Raw genomic sequence first — 18,435 nt, 5'->3', positions numbered from 1 at the left:
CTTTGCCTCTTTGGTTAGATTTATTCCTAGGTATCTTATGGTTTTGGGTGCAATTGTAAATGGGATCGACTCCTTAATTTCTCTTTCTTCTGTCTTGTTGTTGGTGTATAGGAATGCCACTGATTTCTGTGCATTGATTTTATATCCTGCCACTTTACTGAATTCCTGTATGAGTTCTAGCAGTTTTGGGGTGGAGTCTTTTGGGTTTTCCACATAAAGTATCATATCATCTGCAAAGAGTGAGAGTTTGACTTCTTCTTTGCCGATTCAAATGCCTTTTATTTCTTTTTGTTGTCTGATTGCTGTGGCTAGGACTTCTAATACTATGTTGAATAGCAGTGGTGATAGTGGACATACCTGCCATGTTCCTGACCTTAGGGGGAAAGCTCTCAGTTTTTCCCCATTGAGAATGATATTCGCTGTGGGTTTTTCATAGATGGCTTTTATGATATTGAGGTATGTACCCTCTATCCCTACACTCTGAAGAGTTTTAATCAAGAAAGGATGCTGTACTTTGTCAAATGCTTTTTCTGCATCTATTGAGAGGATCATATGGTTCTTGTTCTTTCTTTTATTAATGTATTGTATCACATTGATTGATTTGTGGATGTTGAACCAAACCTGCAGCCCAGTAATAAGTCCCACTTGGTCGCGGTGAATAATACTTTTAATGTACTGTTGGATCCTATTGGCTAGTATTTTGATGAGAATTTTTGCATCCATGTTCATCAGGGATATTGGTCTGTAATTCTCCTTTTTGATGGGGTCTTTGTCTGATTTTGGATCAAGATAATGCTGGCCTCATAAAATGAGTTTGGAAGTTTTCCTTCCATTTCTATTTTTTGAAACAGTTTCAGAAGAATAGGTATTAACTCTTCTTTAAATGTTTGGTAGAACTCCCCTGGGAAGCCATCTGGCCCTGGGCTCTTGTCTGTTGGGAGATTTTTGATTACTGCTTCAATTTCCTTCGTGGTTATGGGTCTGTTCAGGTTTTCTATTTCTTCCTGGTTCAGTTTTGGTAGTTTATGCATCTCTAGGAATGCATCCATTTCTTCCAGATTATCTAATTATGCATATAGTTGCTCATAATATATTCTTATAATTGTTTGTATTTCTTTGGTGTTGGTTGTGATCTCTCCTCTTTCATTCATGATTTTATTTATTTGGGTCATTTCTCTTTTCTTTTTGATAAGTCTGGCCAGGGGTTTATCAATCTTATTAATTCTTTCAAAGAACCAGCCCCTAGTTTCATTGATCTGTTCTACTGTTCTTTTGGTTTCTATTTCATTGATTTCTGCTCTGATCTTTATTATTTCTCTTCTCCTGCTGGGTTTAGGCTTTATTTGCTGTTCTTTCTCCAGCTCCTTTAGGTGTAGGGTTAGGTTGTGTATTTGAGACCTTTCTTGTTTCTTGAGAAAGGCTTGTATTGCTATATACTTTCCTCTTTGGACTGCCTTTGCAGCATCCCAAGGATTTTGAACAGTTGTGTTTTCATTTCCATTTGTTTCCATGAATTTTTAAAAATCTTCTTTAATTTCCTGGTTGACCTCTTCATTCTTCCGAGACCAGACGAGATGCGCTGCCATCAGGCTGGTAGGGCCATAGGCTGACCCCTTCATTCTTTAGTAGGATGCTCTTTAGCCTCTATGTATTTGAGTTCTTTCTGACTTTCCTCTTGTGATTGAGTTCTAGTTTCAAAGCATTGTGGTCTAAAAATATGCAGGGAATGATCTCAATCTTTTGGTACCAGCTGAGACCTGATTTGTGACCTAGGATGTGATCTATTCTGGAGAATGTTCCATGGGCACTAGAGAAGAATGTATATTCTGTTGCTTTGGGATGGAATGTTCTAAATATATCTGTGAAGTCCATTTGGTCCAGTGTGTCATATAAAGTCTTTATTTCCTTGTTGATCTTTTGCTTAGATGATCTGTCCATTTCAGTGCGGTGGGTGTTAAAGTCCCCCACTATTATTGTATTGTTGTTGATGTGTTTCTTTGCTTTTGTTATTAATTGGCTTATATAATTGGCTGCTCCCATGTTGGGGCATAGATATTTACAATTGTTAGATCTTCTTGTTGGATAGGCCCTTTAAGTAGGATATAGTGTCTTTCCTCATCTCTTATTACAGTCTTTGGTTTAAAATCTAATTTGTCTGAAATAAGGATTGCCACCCCAGCTTTCTTTTGGTGTCCATTAGCATGGTAAATGGTTTCCACCCCCTCACTTTCAATCTGGGGGTGTCTTTGGGTCTAAAATGAGTCTCTTGCAGACAGCATATTGATGGGTCTTGTTTTTTTATCCAATCTGATAGCCTGTGTCTTTTGATTGGGGCATTTAGCCCATTTACATTCAGGGTAACTATTGAAAGACAGGAATTTAGTGCCATTGTATTTCCTGTAGGTGACTGTTACTGTGTATTGTCTCTGTTCCTTTCTGGCCTATGTTACTATTAGGCTCTCTCTTTGCTTAGAGGACCCCTTTCAATATTTCTTGTAGGGCTGGTTTCGTGTTTGCAAATTAATTTTTGTTTGTCCTGGAAGCTTTTTATCTCTCCTTCTATTTTCAATGACAGCCTAGCTGGTTATAGTATTCTTGGCTGTATATTTTTCTCGTTTAGTGCTCTGAATATATCATGCCAGTCCTTTCTGCCGTGCCAGGTCTCTGTGGTTAGGTCTGTTGTCAATCTAATGTTTCTACCATTGTAGGTTACAGACCTCTTGTCCCGAGCTGCTTTCAGGATTTTCTCTTGTCTCTGAGACTTGTTTTACTATTAGATGTCGGGGTGTTGACCTATTTTTATTGATTGTGAGGGGGATTCTCTGTGCCTCCTGGATTTTGATGCCTGCTTCCTTCCCCAAATTAGGGAAGTTCTCTGCTATAATTTGCTCCAATATGCCTTCTGCCCCTCTCTCTCTCTTCTTCTTCTGAGATCCCAATTATTCTAATATTGTTTCGTCTTATGGTATCACTTATCTCTCAAATTCTGCCCTTGTGATCCAGTAGTTGTTTATCTCTCTTTTTCTCAGCTTCTTGATTCTCCATCATTTGGTCTTCTATATCACTAATTCTCCCTTCTGTCTCATTTATCTGAGCAGTTAGACCCTCCATTTTTTATTGCACCTCATTAATAGCCTTTTTGATTTCAACTTGGTTAGATTTTAGTTTTTTTATTTCTCCAGAAAGGGTTTCTCTAGTATAATCCATGCTTTTTTCAAGCCCAGCTAGTATCTTTATAATCGTCATTCTGAACTCTAGTTCTGACATCTTACTAATGTCCGTATTGATTAGGTCCACGGCAGTCAGTACTGCCTCTTGTTCTTTTTTTTTTTGAGTTTTTCCGTCTTGTCATTTTGTCCAGTGGAGAATAGATGAATGAGAGAACAAATTGCTAACAGGGTAATAACGACCCCAGAAAAATATACACTAAACAAATCAGAAGAGACCTGAAACTGGGGGAAAAGAAAGGGAAAGAAAGAAAAAAGAAAAAAAAAGATCAAATATGATCAGGCTGGCACGTAGATCAGTGCCACACTAGATTTTGGTCTTTTAGAAGAAACTGTCTCCCAAAATTTTAAAGAAAGAAAAACATGTATATACAAAAATTAGGGTAAATACGATGAAGGGATGGAATGTGACTGTAAAGATGAAAATTATAAAAGATTTTATAAAAGGAATTGATAAGAAGTTGGTTGAAAAAAGAAAGAAGAGAAATTTTTTAAAAAGGTGGGGGGAGAGAATGTGATCAGGCAGGAGACTAGAACAAAACCATACACTAGAGATTTAGGGTATATTTTGGCCTGTTAGAAGAAACTGTATCCCAAAATTTTAAAGAGAGAACAACTTATATATATACCAAAAATAAGGTTAACTACAATGAAGGGATAGAATATGACTCTAAAAATGAAAAATAAAAAATATTTTTAAAAAAGGGATTGATAAGATGTTGGTTGAAAAAGAGAAAAAGAAACATTCAAAAAAATAGAAAAAGAAAAAAAAGAAAATTAAAAAAATTAACTTTGAAAGACTAAAGAATCATGATAACAAAGCCATGGATTCTATGTGCAGTATTCCCCTAGCGCTGGAGTTCTGCCGTTCTCATTGATCGGTAAACTTGGTCTTGGCTGGCTGTTCTTGCTGATCTTCTGGGGAGGGGCCTGTTGCCGTGGTTTCCAAATGTCTTTGCCGGAGGCGGAATTGCCCTGCCCTTGCCCGGTCTGGGCTAAGTCATCTGCTTGGGTTTGCTCTCAGGAGCTTTTGTTCCCTGCAAGCTTTCCGTACAGCTTTGGAGGCCGAGAGTGAAAATGGCGGCCTCCCAATCTCCGCCCCGGAGGAGCCGAGAACTCGGGGCCCCGCTCCTCAGTTCGCCCCCCAGAGAAAAGCCGTCAGTCACTCCCGTCTCCCCGGTCTCCGCCGCACTCCGTGCTCACCCGGCCTGTGACCGAGAGTTTCTATCTCTGGCACCCAACCCCGTGTGGAGTCTCCAAACCCAGCAGATCCCTGTGGTGAGCTCCCGCACCGCTCCTCCTGGGGGAGGAAGGAGAGTCCTCCCGGATCTGCCGCTTGTTGGGTCCCCCGGATCCCGGTTTATGGCAACCCTGAGCTGAGGGCCCACTCCTAGGCTCACTCTTTGCAGCCGGTTTCCCCGCTCCGATACCTGGGAGCTCTGCTGCACTCAGGCGCCCCCGGTCTTCCTGTGACCCCAAGGGTCCTGAGACCACACTGTCCCGGAGGGTTCCACCCCCCGCTTAGCCACCGGAGCAACATCCCTCAGCAGAGCCGACTTCTAAAAGTTCCGATTTTGTGCTCCGGGGCTCTATCACTTGCCAGAAGTGGTGGACGGAGGCCCCCTCCCCCACTGTCTATCCTCCCCAATATTGCCTCGGATTCACTTCTCCGCACGTCCTACCTTCCAGAAAGTGGTTGCTTTTCTGTTCAGAGAGTTGCTGCTATTCTTTTCTTTGATCTGTTGAGTTCATAGGTGTTCAGAATGGTTTGATCCCTATCCAGCTGAATTCCTGGAACCAGACGAAATTTAGGTCTCCTACTCCTCTGCCATCTTGCTCCCGGACTATGTTTCTGGTGTCTTAACCAAGGAACTTACAGTTCCAGCCTGGAGATATTATTTTGTCGGAGGCTCTTCTTCTTTCCATCTTCTCTCTTTCCTTCCTTCCTTCCTTTTCTTCAGTCCTTTTTTTTTTTTTTTTTTACTACATCTCTTCCCTCTCCTTTTACTAAGTCAAATTTATCGAGGCATACCTTATCCACCCTTTTCTAGGGGTACAGTTGTATAAGTTCTAATAAATGCATAAAAGTGTGTAACTACCATTACAATTTAAGTATGGGGCATTTCTATCACCCTAACATGTTCTGTTACACCCCTGGAGTCACTTCCATTACCCACCCCAGCCCTGAAATCCCTCTTTTCTTTCTTTGTTTTTGTTTTTTTTAAGATTTTTGCTTTTAGGTAATCTCTACACCCAACGTGGGGCTCAAACTCATAACCCCGAGATCAAGAGTTGCATGGTCTACCAACCGAGCCAACCAGACAGCCCATCCCTCTTTTGTTTTCTGTCCCTCTAATTCTGCCTTTTCCAGAATGCCGTATGAAGAGAATCATGTGGTATGTGGGTGAGTAGGATTCCTTTATTCATTCACCTGTGGATGGATAATTGGCTATTACAAAAAAGTTGATCCGGCATTGGTACACAAGGTTTTGTATGGATACGTGTTTTCATGTTGGTTTACTATAGTTGCTTTAACAAATTACCACAAATGTAGTGGCTTAAAACAACACATATTTATTATTTTATAGTCCTAGGGGTCAGAAATTCAAAATGGGTTTCACTAGGTTAAAATCAAGGTGTCAGCAAGTCTGCATTCCTTCTGGAGGCTCAGGGGAGAACCTGTTCCCTTGCTTTTTCCAGCTTCTAGGAGCCACCTGAATTTTTTTTCCAGCTCACTGGCCCCTTCCTCCATCTTCAAAGGCAGTAACGGCCAGTCAAGTCTTCTCACCTGGCGTCACTCTGATACTTACTCTTCTGCTTTGCTCTTTCACTTACAGTGACCCTTAAGATTACATTGGGCCCACCTGGATAATCCATGCCTAGCTCCCTGTCTCAAGATCCTTAACTTGATCATACCTGCAAAGTCCCTTTCAATATGTAATGTAAAATGCTTATAGATTCTGAGGATTTGGGTATGGACATCTTTGGGAGGAGCATTATTCTGCCTCCCACAGCGTTCTTTTTTTTCTCTTGGGTAAATACCTAGGAGCAGAATGGCTGGATCATATGGTAGGCATATATTTAACTTTTTAAGAAACTGTCCAACTGTTTTCCAAAGTGGTTGTACTATTCTACACTCCCATCAGCACTGTGTGAGAGTTCTGGTTCCCTCCACATCCTTGCCACCATTTGGAATGGTCAATAAATTAGATTCCAAGGGCCACTGTAACAAATTGTCACAAACTGGGTGGCTTAAAACAACAGAAATGTATTCTCTCACAGACCTGGAAGCTAGAATTCTGGAATCAAGGTGTCTTCACATGGCCTCCTTAAGGACACCAGTCATTGGATTTAGGGACTACCCTAATCCAGTATGACCTTGCTTTAACTAATTATATCTGCAAACATCCTATTCCCAAATAAGGTCACATTCTGAGGTTTCAGTTGACATGCATTTTTGAGGGACACTACTCAACCCACTACAGTCAGTCTTTTGAATTTAGCCATTCTAATAGGTGCGTAGTCGTGTCTCACTGCGTTTTAATCTGCATTTCCCTAACAATTAGTGATGCTGAGCATCTGTTCATGTGCTTATTTGCCATCTCTATGTTTCTTTGGTGAAGTGTCTATTCAAATCTTTTGCCCAGTTAAAAAATTGCATGGTTTATTTTCTTATCATTTAATTTTGAAAGTTCTTTATATATTGTGTATACAAGTTCTTTTTCAGATATGTGACTTCCAACTATGTTCTCCTAGTCTATGACTTGTGTTTTCATTTTTTGAATAGTGTTATTCAAAGAGAAGAAATTTAAAAATTTCATAAAGTCTAATTTACCAAGTTTTTAATGGTTCACGCTATTTTGATGTTATATTTAAGTAATCTTTGCTTAATCCAAAGTCACAAAAATATCTTTTTTCAGGAAGTTCTGTAGTTTTATATTAGGCCTATGAACCATTTTGAGTTATATATGGATGAGGTATAGAATGCCTTCTATCACCTCCCCATTTCTATTCAACTTTGTACGGAGGTTATACTTTGATAAGGCAAAGATGAGAAATAAAAGACATTATATTGGAGAAGTAAAATTTGCAGATGACATGATCACCAACATAGAAAAATCTGATGGAAGCTACCAAAAAAGCTACTAAAACAAGTAAGTTTAGCAAGGTTGCAGGATACAAGATCATTATACAAAAATCAATTGCATTTCTTTATACAGGCAATAAACAGTTGGAAATTGGAATTTTAAAAAACAATGCCATTTACAGTATCATCAAAAGTAAGAATGGGTGCCTGGGTGGCTCAGATGGTTAAGCGTCTGCCTTTGGCTCAGGTCATGATCCCAGGGTGTGGGATCGAGTCCCGCATCGGGCTCCCTGCTCAGCAGGGAGCCTGCTTCTCCCTCTGCCTCTCTCTCTCTCTGTCTCTTATGAATAAATAAATAAAATCTTTAAAAAAAAAGGTAAGAAATATTTAGGGATAAATCTGACAAAAGATGAATAAGATTCATACTGAAAACTGCAAAATACTGCCAAAAAAAATTTTAAGAGACCTAAATAAATGGAGAGATAATAGCTTGTTTCCATGAAGACTCAATATTGTTGAGATGTCAATTCTCCTCAAATTGAACTATAAATTTAATACAATCCTGATCAAAATCCTAGCAGGCTTTTTGTAGAAACTGACAAGTTGATTCTAAAATCCATGCTAATTCTAAATGCAAAGGACCTAGTATAGTCAAATTAAGGGTTGAAAAGTAATAACAAAGTTGGAGAACTAACATTACCTGATTTCAAGACTTATAAAACTACGGTATTGAAGACAGTGTGGTATTGGTGCAAAGATAGACACATAGATCAATGAAACAGAATAGAGTCAGAAATAGACCCACATATAAATGGACAAATGATTTTTAACAAAGGTGCAAAAGCAATTCAGTAGAGAACAGATAGTCTTTCGCCCATTCTAAATTGGGTTGTTTGTTTTATAATAAAATTGAATTTTTTTTTAAATTGAGTTTTGAGAATTTTTTTAATCTACTTATCCTGGTTACCAATCCCTCTTAAGATATGTGTTTTGCAAATACTTTCTCCTTGTGTGTAGCTCCTTGGCTTTTCATTTTCCTAACACTGCCTTTGAAAGAGCAGAAAGTTTTAAATTTTGATGACATCCAGTTTACCAGTTTTCTCTTTATGATTTGTGTCCTATACAAGAAATCTTAAGTCACAAAGATTTTCTCTGATGTCTCGAAGTTTTATACCTTTAGGTTTTCCATTTAGGTCTATGATTTGTTTCAAGTTAATTTTTGTATAGAGATGTGCTTTTTTTTTTCTTTGCGTATGGATGTCCAGTTGTTCTAGCACTATTTGTTGAAAAGACTATCCTTTCTCTATTGAATTGCCTTTGCACATTGGTTGAAAATCAATTGACCGCATATGAGTGGGTCTATTTCTGGGCTCTCTATTCTGCTCCATTGATCTATGTGTCTGGCCTTTCACCAGTACCACACTGTCTTGATTACTGTAGCTTTATAGTAAGTCTTGAAATCAGGTAATAAAAGCCTGAGGTCTTTTCTCAGTTGGAGAATATTTTTTTTGCCATCTGGAGAGGCTGGGGTTGAGAAACGCTTTGTTTGGGGGCCCAGCAGGCCCTGGCTCCTTTATATTTAATAGATTGTTCTTTGGACATCTTTCTCCTTTTGCATTTATCATAAGTAGCAAGAAAAAGCCAGATGACACTTTCAGTGTTCTGCTCTATCATGGAGTTCATTACGTACGTTTTCTCTTTTCCACATTACTGCAGGTGACAATCTTTCTGCCAACCATAAGGTTTCCCTTTCTTTGTTTCAAACAACATTTTCCTTAAGTCTTCACCAACATCCTCCACAAAGCTTTATAGGCTTTTAGTACCTCCAAGGCCCTGGGAAGATCTCAGATGTGTGTTTGGGCTCAGGGTCTCTTGTGCAGTTGAAGTCAAATGGAGCTGGAGCTAGACCAGCAGGGGACATCTCTCTCCCTCATCATGGAGTCCCAGGGCCTCTCCGTGTGGACTCTCTACATAGGCTAGTTGGGACTTCCTCAGAGCATGGCTGTCTCAGAGCAGCCAGACTCCCTGGCTCGGGGCTGAACACTCAAGCGTGAGTGTTCCAGCTCACAAGGAAGGAACTGCACCATCTTTTATGACCTTGGAAATGATATGTGGATAGAAGCCACTTCCACCATGCTATATGGATCCAAACAATCACAAGCTCACCCAAGTTCAAGGGGAGAGGACATTGACTCCACCTCTTGATGGAGCAGTGGCAAGCTTCTAGAAGAGAATTTGACAATAAGAGATATTTTTGTGGCCATCTTTGCAAAATACAATCTGACATAGTAAGGAAACCCCTCATTTATGAAAATTTCTGTTTGCCAAATTAAAGGAAAAAACCCTCCCATATCTGATAATTATTTAAGGCATTTCCTCATTTTGTCTTTCTTGAGACTTCGTCTGGGGATTTAGGTATCAAAACCAGTGGGATGTTGGAAGTAGCTCACACTGGCTCCTGAAAGCTGATTGTAAAATTTTCAGGAATTCGGCATGCTGGTTATTAAACACAGCAATTATTTTAAATTACATTGTATAATCTCACACTGGAATAGATTAAATTAAAAACAGGTAAAAAATATGCAACACTCATTACTTTCTAATTATTTTATAAATTTTGCTATTACCTATGCTCTTGAGGTGAAGTAGTCTCTTGTGTCTATGTGGCTCAGAACCACTGTTCAGTGGTATGCCACCGCGTGTCCTTCCCAAGTCCACGTTCAGTGACTCTGCACTGGTAGCTTTGCCTTTGGCCACAGTGGGAGCATTTCCACCATGGAAACTGGCAGTTGCTACCAGTCAGGGCTTTGTGTGGCTGCTTGCCTAGCCCTAAAAAAGAGACAGAGAACATGTTAATAATGCAGGTGAGGATTTAGAGTGTGTTGTGTTGTATGCACCAAAAACTGGGGGAATGTTCTCCCCGTATTAAAAAACTGTCATCCAGTGTGGTCGCTCAAGTCATCGATGGATGAGTGAAGTTCCATTTGTGTTCCTCATTCCACTGTCTCCTTCTCCATTAATGTAAATGGAAAATCAAGGAACGTTCATCTCAGAACTACACTCATGGCTGGAGTACACCCCACTCCATCTGTCAGATCATGACGGACTTGCAGCCTCAGGTGCACAATGGATACAGAGTTTGGCAAAAATCGATGAAATGTTATCATGTATGACAAAATTTAGTGTGTATTACAAATATTATAAGTAACTTTTGTGCTCTACATCCTTTATATTCCTAAAATTTATGATTAAACAATGCATGTATGTACATGCTTGCATACATTTTTTTAGGAGAGTTAGGGTCCACTACTGATCAAATCCTAACACCGAAAGAGGAACTTTCAGTAACAGAGAAGTTAGTGGGTGTCAGATATTGTAATAGGTCATGTTCATTGGATGCTAGCTCCGTGCCAGGTGCTAGTCTAAGTCCTTCATGTGTCTTCTTTCATTTCTTCCTCACACCCGCCCTGTCAGGTGGGTACCATTTTCAAGATCAAACAACTAAGGCAGAGAGAGGTAGAGTGACTTGCCCAATGTCACACAGCTGAGAAATGACAGAGGCAGGACTTAAAGCCATGGGGACTGGATCCAGAGCCTGTGTTCTTAGTTTCAGCTCTTCGCTGCTTTTCCAGGGGCAGGGTGCTAAGTGTCCTGGAGAGTCATCAAATAATTGTAATGATTCCAATGACAATAACAACAGTAGACTTCTACAAAATCAAATACTTTGTACTAGGCTCTATGCTAAGTGATTTCCAGGTCTTGGCATGTAATTCCCAAACATCATCCAGTTTCTGCTGTTATCCCCATGTTATAAGGGAGGAAACTGAGACACAGAGATTAAGGTCACTTGACCAGGAATTGGTGGGCTGGGACTGGAACCCTGGATCTGTCTGAATTTAGGGCCTGGGCTCTTTACCACCTTCTAGCTGAGACTCAGGCTGTCCAAAAATGATACACCCCCATGTAGGAAGCTGGAGGAAATGGATCCTCAGAGAGAGCTCAGAACCCCATTTCAACCTTGACCCCGTTCTGGGACTGCAATTCTTTTTGGAACGTCTGCCTGTTGGGGTTAATCTGGAGTAGAGGCCAGGCTTGGCACAGGGCTTCACAAAATTGAGATTCAGCAACACAGAGGCCTCATTTTAAGGGCTGCACAAATCCATCTGGGCCCTTCTGTCCACTGTCTCTGTCTCCAACTGCCTCCATGCAAGGAGCAACTACAGAGGCAGAGAGAAAACAGCAGGGCTGGGCCACAGGGAGGAAAGGCGAATCTCAGCGGAGGTGGGGAGGCCTGGAAGCAGTGAGGCAGAGAGAGGCACGGGGCTTTATTAATTAATTAAGGGAGGGATGTAAAGTAGGACGAAATCCACAGAGGAAGCCAGCACTCCGTCTTGAATTTATGGGTCACTTTTCTGGTGGCAGTTCAGGTTGCCCGAAGAGAATAGTACCTCGGTCCATCGCCTCCTGACAAGCAAAAGCAGCCTCCAAGGCAAAGTGGGATGTGCCCCGTCCTGGCTTATAATCGAAAGAACTCCCTCCCTGGATTCCAGGGACCAGCCTTGGCCATGTGGAGTGGTGATGGGGGGCTGCTCTGGAGCCACACTTGCTGGTTCCAATCTTGACTGTGCTGGTACCTGCTGTGTGACCTCAAGTGAGTGAGTTGACCTCTCTGTGCCTCAATAGCCTCCCCTGTGAAATGTATTAATAGTACCTTCCTCATAGGTTGCAATAAGGATTAAGTGCTTGAAATGATGCCAGATGCATAGTAAGCATTCAGCAGCTGATAGTTATTATGTATTAATAAAGGATGGGGGTCTTGGAGCTGAGGAGAAGAAAGGTGCCTCAGTTTACCATGGATTCCACATTTGACCCAAAAGCCAGTGGGTGGTGGTGGTGGTAGTATCAGGTGCCACTAATAAGAGAAATGTAGTGGGAAGGAGAGTTATGGCAGGCACTGTGGTTGCCCACTGGCAGCACACCCCTCTTTTCTTCCTTGCAAGAGGCAACTTCGGGGGGATTCTGGCAAGTTTATCTTCCCTAATAAGAGGGAAATATGTTATAGAAGAATCTCTCTGCTCTAAGACTTTGGTTATTTCCTCCTCTGAATGTAGTTGTGTGAGGATGTGATGCCTGGAGCTGTGGCAGCCATTTTGTGACCATGAGGGGAAGACCAAGAAAATAACACAGACACAGCCTAGGGCTCTGAGTATTTGCCATTCTTCAAACCAATCCTGGGAGACTTCTTTTCCAGATTTCTTGTTATATGAGAAAGATCAACCCCTGTTCATTTAGGCCAAGGTTTGGCAAATGTTTTCTACAAAGGACCACATAGTAGATTTTTTTTTTTTTTTAAGTAGGCTCCATGCCCAGTGTGGAGCCCAACACAGGGCTCAAACTCATGACCATGAGATCAAGACCTGAGGTGAGGGCGCCTGAGTGGCTCAGATGGTTAAGCGTCTGCCTTCGGCTCAGGTCATGATCCTGGAGTCCCGGGATCGAGTCCCACATCGGGCTCCTTGCTCAGCAGGGAGTCTGCTTCTCCCTCTCCTCCTCCTCCCTCTCATGCTCTTTATCTCTCATTCTTTCTCTCTCAAATAAATAAATAAAATCTTAAAAAAAAAAAAAAAAGACCTGAGGTGAGATCAAGAATCAGACACTTAATCGACTGAGCCACCCAGACACCCCAAACATAGTAGATATTTTAAGTATGAATTTGTGGGCCATATGGTCTCTGTTGCAATGATTCAAGTCTGTCATAGACAATATGTTAACAAAGGGATGTGATTGTGTTCCAATAAAACTTTATTTTCAAAATTTCATGGGGGCCACAAATTTGCCCTGTGAAGCCAACCCTTATTTTTGGCCCTGTTTCCTGAAATTACTGTTCCTTGAGCCCAAAGCATTTCTAACAGTATATATGGGCTGCCTTGGAGGGCAGTCTCTCACCCCAAATGCAGCTGTGTTCACAGGCCCTCGTTGCCATTAGTACTTACAAGTTTCTTGTAAACATATTAGTATATCTGTTAATTTTCTTCTACCAGTATTCCTTCCTTCCTTCCTTCCTTCCTTCCTTCCTTCCTTCCTTCCTTCCTTCCTTCCTTCCTTCCTCAAACATCTGTTAAGCACTTGCTTAACAGAAACTCTTCAAATGCTAGGGCTACAATAGGGAATGTTGGATCCTGCCTTTAGGGAGTGCTCATTATATAACAAAGGGAATCCAGAAAGGCTTCCTGGAGGAGGTGCTAAATTAGCTCCAAAGGATGAGTAGGCATTGAAAAGGTGAAAGGTAAAGAGAGCATGTGGGGTTGGGTAGGTAGAAGAACATTCCAGGCAAAAGTCCTAGGGTAGGAGGAGACCTGGCACACACATGGCTGGAATGGGGAGAATAAAGGAAAGAGTGGAGGAGAAGAGCCTAGAGAGGTCACGTGGGGCCAGATCACATGGGTCTGCAGGCCACCGGCTTTCACGTTGAGTGTGATGGAGCTCCTGGAGGCTTTTGAATACAAAAGGACATCAACTTATTGATGGCAGCTTAAATCAGGGAGGTAGCAGAGGAGGTGGAAAGGAGATGGCCTTGAGAGATCTGAGGAGAAGGTGGGATTTGAGAGAGTAGATGAGGGAGGCATCAAAGATGACAGGCAGGGCTTTGATTCTTGACTATTTGGTTTCATCTCTAAGGAAGAAGTGATAGGGCAGAGGGGAATTCAGAAAAGTGTTTTTGAGAACTTTATGCAAAGATCTTTATCAGAAAGAAAGAAGCAAGCAACGGAAAGGAACTCAGGATTCTGCTCTATAATCAAGCTTTGGCTTGTGTTTGTCCTGGAAAGTTAACTGAATTAATTGGACCTCAGCACAGTTATCTTAATTTACAGCATTAGGTAAAATCTATAAATGTCAAGATGTGCAGCACAAGAATGTAGTGGGGATTGTCAAAGAGGCTACTACATCTGCAATATGCTCCACTATCCATCAGAGAGGTGCTTGACTAAAGTTTCTGGGAGGACTTGGCCCAGGAGCTGTGGGGAAATGGAAGGGGATGGAAAAGTGACAGGAACCATGTGTGTGGCAGGCAATCCCTGCTGCCAGTTCCAAACGCTTTACCTATTTTTAAATATAATTTTAATGCTTATCAAAATATTACAAATACGTTGGGAATAGCCCTTATATCTGCTATGGATTGCACATGACTACAAATAACAGAAAATCCAAATGCTGGTAACATAAACTGGAAGAGTTGATTTAAATATTTTAGTTGTTCAAAATAGAGGTCCACAGGTGTGCAGTTGGTTAAGGTGCTCAACAGCATTAGGTCAGATGTTTCTTTCATTTCTTGGTCTTTCCTCCTGACCACAAGATGGCTGTGGCAGCTCCTCAGGTCATCAATCACATCCGTGTTCCAGGCAGAAGGATGGTGGCAAAGCCTTTCCCAGAAATCCCCAGCAGGTTTCTGATTATGTCATTGGCCAAAACTGTGTATTTTGATCCCTCCTAGCTGCAAAGGAGTCTGGGAGATGAGAGTTTCCCTTTTTTAGTTTTTTAGCCTCTACAGAAGAAAGGCAAGGAGAAGGAGATTGGGATGTGTGCTGGGTGAGTCAACCCTCAGTGTCTTCTGCTATAGTCCCTGTCCCACCCCTTCTCACTCTGAACTCTCATTTCCCTGAAGCAATTACTTTCAACTCTTTTAATGGTCTCTCCTTCGTCTATTTTTTATCTGCATTTTCCTAAATACATTAGTTACTCTGTTATTTCTAGATTTTTTTCCAATCAGACACCTATTGACTCTCAACTAGAGAAGGTAAGGATTTATTTTTCTTCAGCCCTACCCCTACCTACTCCACATGCCACAGACACATACAGACTTCCCTGCTTCATATTCTAAGTATAGTTATGGTACTACTTTATTTTTGAAATTATATTTTATATTTAATATTTTTAAAATAATCAACAGACTTATTTTTATCATATGATCAAGATCAATACGAGCAGTGATAAATCATGATGATAAGTATGTGCCCTTGACATGATATAATGAAAATAGCACTTTACCCCTGTGGTCTTCCTCCCAACATCTATAATCCAGTCTACTCATGAGGGAAGTATCAGACAAACCCCAGCTGAGGGACATTCTACAATATACTTGATCATACTGCTCAAAACAGTCAAAGTCATCAAGAACAAGGACTGTCTGAGAAATTGTCACAGCCAGGAGGAGCCTAAAGAGATAAAACAATCTAAGGCAATGTTGATTTCCCAGAACAGAAAAAGACATTAGATAAAACTAAGGAAATCTAAATAAACTATAGACTTTAGTTAATAATAATGTATCAATATTGGTCTATTAATTGTAACAAATTTACCAGCCTAATATAAGATGCTAGTGATAGGGGCAACTGGGTATGGGGTATATGGGGATTCTCTAAACTCTCTATACTATCAGTTTTCCTGTAAATCTAAGACTTTTCTAAAAAAAAGTTCTTTTAAAGTATTGAATTAATATTCAGTGTTTATATTATGATGATTGCTTACACTGTTCACAACTAGTCCTTATGTACTAAGACCACAACATTTTGTTTTCCCTAGAGTTAGTAATTGCCTCTCTCTTTTTTCTTTTTCTCTTTTTTCTTGGGAGGGGGTCTTTTTGTGTTCTTATCAATAACTTACCACAGACTCTACTATTAGTATAAATCTCTCAGTACAATCAAGCACTTCAAGTAATTCATTGGTTATTTTTTGGCTCCAAGCACTACTCGATTGTCCTTTAATCCTCCTTCTGTTAGAAGGTAGTGGTTTTTTCATTTTTTAATCTCTATTTTGCTGCTGAAGAATGACTTATAGAATTCATTAGAGAAGGAAAACAAATTGGACTCCCCTGTAACCGCTGGACAGCCCTTTCTTTCCAACACCTGGCTCTCCTCTGTAGGTTCCTTCGTGGCTGAAGTCAGGAAATTGATAGGGCATTGGACTTCCTTGGGACTTGGCAGTCTTTGGTTCAGGACGCCCTTTTATTTTTTATTTTATTTTTTTAAATTTTTATTTATTTTTTAAGTAATCTCTACACCCAACATGAGGCTTGAACTCACAACCCCGAGATTAAGAGTCACATGCTCTATGGACTGAGCCAGGCAGGTGCCCCCAGAACTCCCCTTTAGACTGAGGAACAACAACAATAATCATAGCTACCATTTGTTGAGCACGGTCTGGGTACCTGGCACTATGCCAAGCATTTACATATAGGATCTAATGGGATCTGTAAAGCAAGCCAGTGAATTTGTTACCTTGGGTGGGGCACATGCCCTCTCCAGTGGGGCACTACCCCCAGGATTCTTGTTTCACATCTGCTAACTTTATTCATTTACTTCCCTGTCTGGCTTCCTAAAAGCCATCTAAATTTGGGACCCCATAGATTCCCCACTCTAGGTAAGGCTCTGTCTCCATGTTCCAAGGGAGAGATGACCTGGCCTCAATCAGTCTCTGTGGCCTACTGCAGCAGCTAAAGCATTCACTCATCTTGTGGGACTCTGCCCTCAGCTCCTTTTCCCTCCTGCATGCTGGGGGTGATGACAGCTGTCAAGAGGGGTCAGGCATTTGAAGTGGGAAGTTTTCCTGGCCCAAAGAGGGGATTAGTACTTGCTGGCTGCAAGTTTCAGGACTTGCCTTGGGGCTGACTTCTCTTGTAATCATTTACTTTGAGATTCATGCTTCCCTTTAAGAACCACTTGGGTCGCCTACCCTGAATCTGGCACTTTGTCAGGCATCAAAGCATCTACCCCACAAGGTCATGTGCCTCTGGCATCTTCCCTCTCATGTGTTTCCATCCAGTTAAGGACCTGCTCCTGCGTCTAGGGCCAAATGCCATCTCATCTCAATCTGTCCACCTTTAGTGAACACCTACTATGTGCCAGCGTCAGGCATTATCTTGGTGTTTCTCCAACTACAGTCATTGAAATTCCCCTTCGTAGTTTTTGAAAGTTTCATCTGTACTATTTTCGACCTAGTCTTTTTCTTTAAATTGGCCCCCTTTTTTATTTCAATAAATTTTATCTGCAAAGGAACTTTAGATCATTGCCATCACTGAAAAACCAGTATCAGTTGCTAAAAGACAGTAGCATTAAAAATAAAAACAACTATTAAAATAAAAACCGTCAGGGTGCCTGGGTGGCACAGTTGGTTGAGCGTCTAACCCTTGTTTTCAGCTCAGGTCACAATCTCAGGGTCCCAAGATTGAGCCCCGCGTCAGGCTCCATACTCAGCACAGTCTCCTTGAGATTCTCTCTCCCCCTGCCCCTCCCACTCATGCTCACTCTTTCTCTAAAATAAAAATAAATAAATCTTTAAAATGGAAGAACTGTTAATGTCTGTCCAACTTATAATTACCTCTAATATCTGCCAATCATGTATATAGCCAGGGTGGGATTTTGTCTCCTTCATACCTCACCATGCCCCCATAGGGTGGGTTCCATCATCAGCCCCATTCTACAGAGGTGGAACTGAGGCTCACAGAGTGAGGGACTTGCCTAGGAAATAGGGCCAGGAGTAGTAGGACTGAAATTCAAATCCAGATTTCAACCATAAGGCTTGGGGTCCAAGGCCCACTCCTGGTTCTTGAGATGCCTACACGAGTCTGTTTCTGTTTTCTTGGCTTTCACTGTTGTAGGAACTGAACTCCCTCAGAGCTATGAGATCTACTTTTACACCCTTCAGGCATTTATCCACACATGTAAGAGGCAGAGGTCACTGAGAAAGCTTCCTGATGATGTGGGAGAGCCCTAAAGTTTCAGTCTCCCATCACATGACCCAGCCTGGTTCTCCACCCATACCCTCCAACCACCAACTGCACTGGTCTCTCCAGAGAATCCTCTATCTTGTGATTATTCCAAAAGCCTCCTTTTCTTCTTTAGCTTCAAGGAGGTGGTACTGGTTTGGGGTGTATAGAATGTTGCATCATTCATGACTCCTTTATGGCAGGTGACACTCAGTGGCTTACATACATAAGAGGATTTATTGACTCATGTAACTGAGAGGGCCCGGTGTGAAGGACTTCAGGCATAGATGGATCCAGGCTTTACACTATGTCATCTGGACTCAATCTATCTCTCTCTCTCTCCTGCTGTCATTCACTGC

Source organism: Neomonachus schauinslandi, chromosome 14 (genome assembly GCF_002201575.2).
Source record: "Neomonachus schauinslandi chromosome 14, ASM220157v2, whole genome shotgun sequence".
In the NCBI taxonomy this organism is placed as follows: Eukaryota; Metazoa; Chordata; class Mammalia; order Carnivora; family Phocidae; genus Neomonachus; species Neomonachus schauinslandi.
The sequence above is the reverse complement of the archived record's forward strand: the minus strand, read 5'-3'. Positions refer to the sequence as shown.